Raw genomic sequence first — 8,025 nt, 5'->3', positions numbered from 1 at the left:
AACTTAATACAGTTTAAAATACTCCTTTAGATGCTATCAGCTAATGTTTCTCTTCCCATTTCATCTGATTATGTACAACAATTGTGATTTAAATCTGACTTTGCCTGAGTAAAGTATTTAGCGGTCATATAATGAAGAGCTATTAATACTTTTAAACCCAAAAATGCTATTTTAGGATGGCAAGGTAATGTCTCTTTGAAACACAAAGATAATTGAATCCAGTTATAATATGCCAATAAATGTGTTACAGCATGGACAACCTCTGAACAGTATCACAATATTTTTAGAATAACAAAGGATGGGTCTAATGTCAGGGATTCGTGTACCTAATTAGTCACTCAGTTTAGCAGATAGATAATAGTCTTAGACTAGATCAGGAGCACTGGTTATAACGAGAAAACAGACTGAGGGAATTTTAAAAGAGATAAAATATATCATAAGAAATATAGAATTATTTCTAAATCTCAAAGTGCAATTAGTTCCAAGGGCACTTTTTCCTATGTTTGTGCCATAAGTTTCATTTACAACATTCCTGACAAACTATCCAGCCTCTGCTCACATTCCTCCATGAAAGGGAACTCACTGTCCCTTAAGACAGAACAATTTTGAGGCGAACAAGTGGTTCATTTCTCTTATTGATTTGAAATCCCTTTCTAAACTTCCCCCCCATGGGTCAGCACATCCAAGTAATTGAACGGGACTCATTCTCTAAACTTCTCCCATCCTAACCTCTATCCTGCCTCTGTTTGCATGAGCTCTTTCCTTTCAAATTTTCCTCCTCTCTTTTTGGAGTTTGAAAAATGAAATATAAATTATTCTGGAAGATTTTTGTTTTTTTAGGCCTGTAGAACAAACATTAAAAGAAAAGATACGTATTTCCTTCTTCCCCGGAGAAGTTTATCCACTGAATAGATTCTTTTGTAAAGGAAAGAACCAGTTGGTAAGATTAACTTACACTAGACAGCATAGCATAATGTTAAGTGCAGACACTCTGAGCAGAGGACCTGGTTTCAAATTCTGGTTTTGCCATTTACTAGTTATGAGACCTTGGGCAAGTGATGTAACTTCTCTGCACTTGATACCCTTATCTCCAAAGTGAGAATCATAATGACAGTACTTTTTTCCTAGGGTTACTTTTATTGAGGTTTAAATTATTTCATACAAAGCATTTTGAATGGTGTCTGGAACATAATAAGCATCCAACAAGCATGAACAATTAGTTTTATAAATATATGGAGATGAGAAGAGAGAGAGAAGAGTGAGAAAGGAGAGACAGCACAATAAAGAAAGCACTGAGATTCTGCAGACCGTGGGCCTCACAGTCTTACCTAGCTTCGTACCTGGAACTGTTCGTTCAGAGAAGGTCTTGGCCAGGAGGACTATGCAAAGTGTGGAACGCACTAAAAAGTCCAGAGGATTATATATATGATGCTATACAATTCTCAATGCCCTGCTGAATAACATCAAACATGTTTTGGTTGGTTTTTATTTCATTTATTTTTTTAAAAATTATTTTTATGTTAAATTTTGTTTAGATAATATATTTACATAATAATATATTTACATAATATATTTACATAAAAAAATCAAAAGGTAAAAATCTAAAGGTAAAACAAAAATCTAAAGGTAAAACAAATAGAGAAAAAGTTACCCACCCACTCTGTTTCCTGTCCACCCAGTTCCCCACTCTTGTAGCTACCAGTTTTATCTTTCAAATGAGAAGCTGACTTGATTAAAGACTTACAGTATTTTAATCGAAACTTTCTGATCTTAAAACCCAGGGATAGCAAAAAGGTGATTTTGAGATATGCTTTCCAAATATGTCTTCGTTGCCTGTTTTTTCTCTTCTTAATAGTGGGGTAGTTATTTCCCATGAGTAAATTTTGGAAACTAGATAAATCTTTCAAGGATGCTGCTTTGTCTAGTTGATTTGCCAAGGTTTTATGTATTTCATGCTGACTGTATATATTATCTATACCATAACAGGAAGGCTTTCATGAAGAAAAACCAGATACATTATATTTCATGTAGCCTTTGATCTATGAATTTGTCTTAGACTTGTGTTTTATGAAAGAAAAAAAGCACAGCCTGATACAGTTTTATCTATCAAACTTAGCTTCTTTAACAAAGTCTGTGGAAACCAGATCATATTATGTTGGTTTGATTTGACTTTTCCAGGCAGTATATAGAAGGGTGAAAGGTCTCTGATTCTATCAAATATGCCCTGAAAAATAAATCTTGTGATTTGTTCATCTTCTCTCCATCTATCAAAATGAAACTAATAAACAGTCCCAGATGCAGCAGTAGAAAAATGAAAAAAAATTTTTCCACACCAACACAGTAGAAACTAGTATCTCTCAGAAAGGGGGCTGATTGTCAGTTTCCCCTTATATCCAACTGCCCAGACCTGAGAGAGGACACAGGTGAAAGAGTAGAAGTAGTAAACTCTTCTATTAGCAGAGCTTTGCTAGTAAATATTGGATTTAACCTAAAAGTTAAAATGTGGACATATACTGGACTAGTGAATGGTGGCATGCACCGTGAATTTTCTCTTCTTGTTACTTTATGGGAAAAAATTATTCTGTAAGCTTTGGCTTTATAATCATACATCTCACATTATTGGCTTAAAATGAAAATGAGTCAGGAATGAGTTCTGTAGGCAAGGCCATACTCCACATTTTTACACAATGGGCATGCAAAACAATTAGTATCATGGCATGAGGGCATCATGGCATGTTTTTTAATGGATGTGTGTGTGGCCCTTAGATAACAAATTGCACTCTTTCTTTGTTTCAGTGACATGCTAGTTTTTATCAGCTCTTTCTCCTTCATGGCATCATTATGGTGTGAATAGCCAAAATGATTCTCAGATTATCAAAGATTATTACTCCAAAATGAAGGTGGAAATCTATATTAGTCAGGGTGCTACTTTTGCTATGTATCTACGGTAGGTTGGCAGGGGCCAATGTGAGGAAGGTCTCTACTCCATACAGTCACCCAGGGATCCAGACTTTTAGAGGATCCACCATCTTGTGGCTGTACCCCCTGGAAAACACAGCGCCCTTAGTCACCACAGCAGGAGAAAAGACTACATGAATATCTCACACCTATTCTTATGTGCTTTAGCCAGAGTCATATGTTTACTAGATTCTGTCTTTTAGTAACCAAATACTAAGTTGACTTCCCCTATAACACGTGAAACATACTCACCTCTTTCTCAAGACCTTCTTCAGGAGACCTTCCATCTCCTTTGTGATGACTCAGGCCCATTCAGTTGTAGTGTTGGACTCAATCCCTCAAATTTCTGGGTAATTCACAATTGTCCTTACATTAGATGTGAATGTGGTTGTCTTGGTCTGGAGACTTTGAAATAAAAATATAACTTAGTTGCTGTCTTTCTGAGTGTGTGTACAAGTGTGTACACACACACACAAATACAGTGGTAGAACAGGGAAAGAGTAACCACAGTAAACACTTCTCCCTGAGAAGGAAGAAAGGAAAGACATAGCAATCACAGCTCTGTACAATTCTGAAATCCTATTGGGAGGCACCATGGGGATGAGGAAATGTCAGCATTTTCTATAATAATGATGCATTTAAAAGAAACCCTCAAAATCTGAGTTGTTCAGAACAATAAATACTTATTTAAATACTCTAGATATATCCAGGAACAGAAATGTTCCATGATTTGGCACTGATTCTACTCTCTAGGCAGAGCTCCTTTATTCATTGGATTCTATACTCCCTGACTTTGCATTCTTGGCAGTTTCTTTGGCTTTATTCTTCCTGGCCACTTCAGAAGTCGGCATTGGGTAATATGCCCACCTTGGGAGCTGTGCAACTTTTTCAGTGGACTTCTTGCTCAAGGGAATTTGAAAGCCCAGAGTTGTTTTAAATATTCAATAGGTCATAAGATTTTTTTTTCAGGGGATGCACAGGCCTTAACTTCTCTGGTGCTACAAATCTCACAAAATTTATTACATAATCTATTTTTATCCCTGTCATTTCCAAATTTCAGAAATTACAACCACAGTTCTTTTTGAGATATATTTCACAGATTTGTTATATATTTTTTCTTTTTCTCTTTCAAAAATAGATAGTGACCTTATGAGGAAAAGTTATGCCCTTAATTTTATCTTTTTCATGAGCCTCTTTACCCACTGTCAGGTTTTACATGGGGCTATATCCACAGTCTGCCTTTTGCCTGTGACTTATTTATGCATTGAGAGGTCTCAGTTTTAATGGGTCTTTTTCAATTTTGTCTCTTTCTGTTTGGGATTTCAAACCAGTTGGCCTTCCAATATTGCCAAATTCTGATTGCTAGAATCTTTCTTTCTGGTCATCTTTGTTTGCAAACTAGTCAAGTTTTTCCTCTTTATTTTGCACTATCTTAACAAACATAGCCAGTAGCAACCAGCCTTTTTCTAATGTCTTTAAGACCACAGTCTCAAGCACAGTACCGTTGACATTTGGGCTGGAAAATTCTTTGTTGTGGAGGGTTGTTTGGTGCAATATAGGAAATTTAGTAGCATCCTGGCCTCTACCCACTAGCACCCTCCCAGTTGTAACATTCAAAAATGTCTCCAGACCTTGCCCTTGTTCCCTAAGGGGCAAAAATTGCCCAGTAGAGAACTACTATTCTAGAGCCACAAGCACATTGGGTATCTTGTCTGTTCTATAAGTTATATGTAATAGGTATCATTTTCATTTAGCATTTTGTCATTGCCAGCTCTGATGTCATTTTCTTTGATACTGACACATGACTGCCAAGCCGATGTGAGAGGTTTTAGGTTTTTGTAACAGAAGCATTTAACTTTCATGACTAATTTCTATTTTAAGCAGGGCAACTCAGTGGCTTAACATAACAAAAGTTTTTTTCTACTCTCATTTTAAAGGTACAATGGGTTGGCAGGGTGGGACAGGGATGTCTAAAGTCACTCAGGTACCCTGGCTAATGGAGGCTCCACTATTTTAAAATTGCACCATCTGGAACATGCAGACTATCAAAGTGTAGACAGCAGAACATCTGGAGATACTACTCCAAATTTTTTATGTTTCATCCTGGCAGTAATACACATCACTTCAACTCACAGCCCATTGGCCACATAGCACTGTCTGACCACAAGGGAAGTGTTATACTCATGCCCAAAGGGAGAGGAGAATACGATACTGCTAAGTCCTAGTAATACCTACCACAACTTGTTAACAACAGAATTATTTTTTTTTATAGTTAACATAAAGTAGGAGGTGGGACATTTGGGAGGTAATTAGGTTTAGATGAGATTATGAGGGTGGGGCCCCTTGACGAGATTAGTGTTCTTATAAGAAGAGGACTTTCTCTCTCTTCTTATCATGTGAAGACATAGCAAGAAAGTAGACTTCTGCAAGCCAAGAAGAGGGCTCTCACTAGGAACCGAATCTGCTAATACTGTGATGCTGGACTTCCCAGCCTCTAGAACTGAGAGAAATAAATGTATGTAGTTTAAGACATCCAGTCTGTGGAATTTTGTTATAGCAGCCAGAGCTGACTAAGACATGGATATACACTTCTTCCATCACCATTTGTTGGAAAGAGTACTTTTTCTCCATTGAATTGGCTGTGAACTTTTGACAAAAAGTGTGTGTCTATTTCTAGATATTCCATTCAGCCTGAATGATTTATGGGCTTATCCTTTAGCCAATACCACACTGTCTTGATTATTGTAGCTTTATAGAAAGCCTTAAAATTAGATGGTGTGAGTTCTCGAGACTTATTCTTTTTTCCAAAAATGTTTTGGCTTTCCCTTTGCCTTTCCATAAAAATTTTAAAATCAGTTTGTCTATATCAAAAAAGCTCTTGCTGGGATTATGGATTCCCAAAATTAATGCAATAATGCATTAAATCTGCAGATCAATTTGGAAAGAATTGACATCTTAACTATATTAAATCTTTCATTCATTCCATTAACAGGGTATGTCTCTCCATTTACTTTGTTCTTCTTTTGTACTTATATCAGTGTTTTGAAGTCATCTGAATACAAATTCTGTTCATGTTTTGTTAAATTTACATCTAAATACTTAAAAAATGTCTAAGGTATTGTAACTTATATACTTTTAAAATTTTGGTTTTTACTTGTTCATTATCATAGAAAGGGAGTTGATTTTTATGTGTTGACTTTATATTTTGCAAACTCGTTAAACTTACTTATTAGTTCTAGGAGTTTTCTTGTAGACTTCTTAAGATTTTCTTAAAATTTTCTACATAGATGATCATGTCATCTGCAAATAGGAACATTTTTATTTTTTCCATTCATATGCATGTGTCTTTTATTTCTTTTTCTTGCCTTATTGCACCAACTTGATCTTTAACTACTATGTTGATAGTAGTTATATTAGTTTCTTTTTGCTGCTATGACATATTCCCACAATCTTAGTGGCTAAAAACAACAAATTTATTATCTTACAGTTTTAGAGGTCAGGCATCTAAAATGGGTCTTACTTAGCTAAAATCAAGTTATTGGCAGGGCTGCCTTCCTTTTTGGAGGCTGTAGGGGCAAATCAGTTTACTTTCCCTTTCCAGCTTCTAAACACTGCCAGGATTCCTCGGTTCATGGACTCCTTTCATCTTTGAAGCTGACAGCTTAGCATCTTCAAATCTCACTCTGACTCTGACTTCTTTGCTGCCCTCTTCCACTTGAAAGGACCCCAGTGATTCCATTAGGCCTGCTGGGATAACAGAGGATAATCTTCCTATCTCATGGTTAGCCGATTAGCAATGTTAATTCCATCTGCAACCTTAATTCCCCCTTGCCACACAACTTAACAAAGCATAATTTTGGGGGATTGGGCCATAAACATCTTTGGAGGGGGCTCTTATTTTGCATACTACAGTAGTATTGAGAGTGTATATGCTTTCTTTGTTGTTTCTGATCTCAAGGGGAAAACATTCAGTTCTTCACCAAAGGTATGATGTTAGCTGTGAGTTTTTCTAGATGCTTTTTATCAGGTTAAGATTCCCTTCTACTCCTAGTTTACTGAGAGTTCTTAATCAAGAATGAATGTTATATTTTGTCAAATTATTTTTCTGCATTAATTGACATAATTTTATTTGTTTCTTCTTTTTGTCTATAATATGTTGCATCACACTGATTGATTTCATACATTCAATCAGCCTTGTGTTCCTGGAATACCCCCTTCTTATTATGTGTTATTCTTTTTGTATATTTCTGATTAAATTTGATAGTATTTTGTTGAATATATTTTGCATCTATTTTCATGAGGGACATTGGTTTTGATATCAGAGTATTGCTGACCTTATAAAATGAATAAGGGGCTTTCATTCTGCTTCTAGTTTTTGAAAGTAATTGCACAGAATCGATATTTCTTCTTTAAATGTTCAGTGGAATCCATCAGTAAAACTACCTGAGCCTGTGTATTTATACTTTTTATTGTTTTTAACTATGAATTCCATTTCTATAATGGATGAGGAACAATTCTTTCTTCTTGTATCAGTTTTGGATATTTGTTATCATTAAGGAATGGGTCCATTTTAGCCAAGTTGCCCAGTTTGTGTGCATAATGTTGTTTTTAGAATTACATTATTTTCATTTTAATGTCTGTGGGGTTTGTACTGAGATCTCCTTTTTCATTCTGGTATTGGTTGTCTGTGTTTTATCTTTTTTTGTTTCTTTGTGAATAAGTCTGGTTAGATTTTATCACTTTTATTCATCTGTTCAAATAACCAGCTTTCAATTTGCTTTATTTCCTCAATTGTATTCATTTCTTCTCTTTATTCTTTTCTTTCTTCTTCCCATGTTAGGTTTATTTTGCTTTTTTTCTTTTTTTGTAAAGCAAAACTTAGATTATTGATTTGTAATATTTCTTTTTATTATAAACATGTAATGCCATAAATTTCCCCTGAAGTGCTCCTTTAATTATATCTCACATATTATAATATGTTGTGTTTCCAATTTTGTTTATTTTAAGATATTTTATTTGTTTCTCTTGAGAATTCCTCTTTGACCCATGGATTATTGATAAATGTGC

This window comes from Propithecus coquereli, unplaced genomic scaffold (assembly GCF_000956105.1).
Source record: "Propithecus coquereli isolate 6110/MARCELLA unplaced genomic scaffold, Pcoq_1.0 Scaffold176, whole genome shotgun sequence".
Taxonomy (NCBI): domain Eukaryota; kingdom Metazoa; phylum Chordata; class Mammalia; order Primates; family Indriidae; genus Propithecus; species Propithecus coquereli.
The sequence above is the reverse complement of the archived record's forward strand: the minus strand, read 5'-3'. Positions refer to the sequence as shown.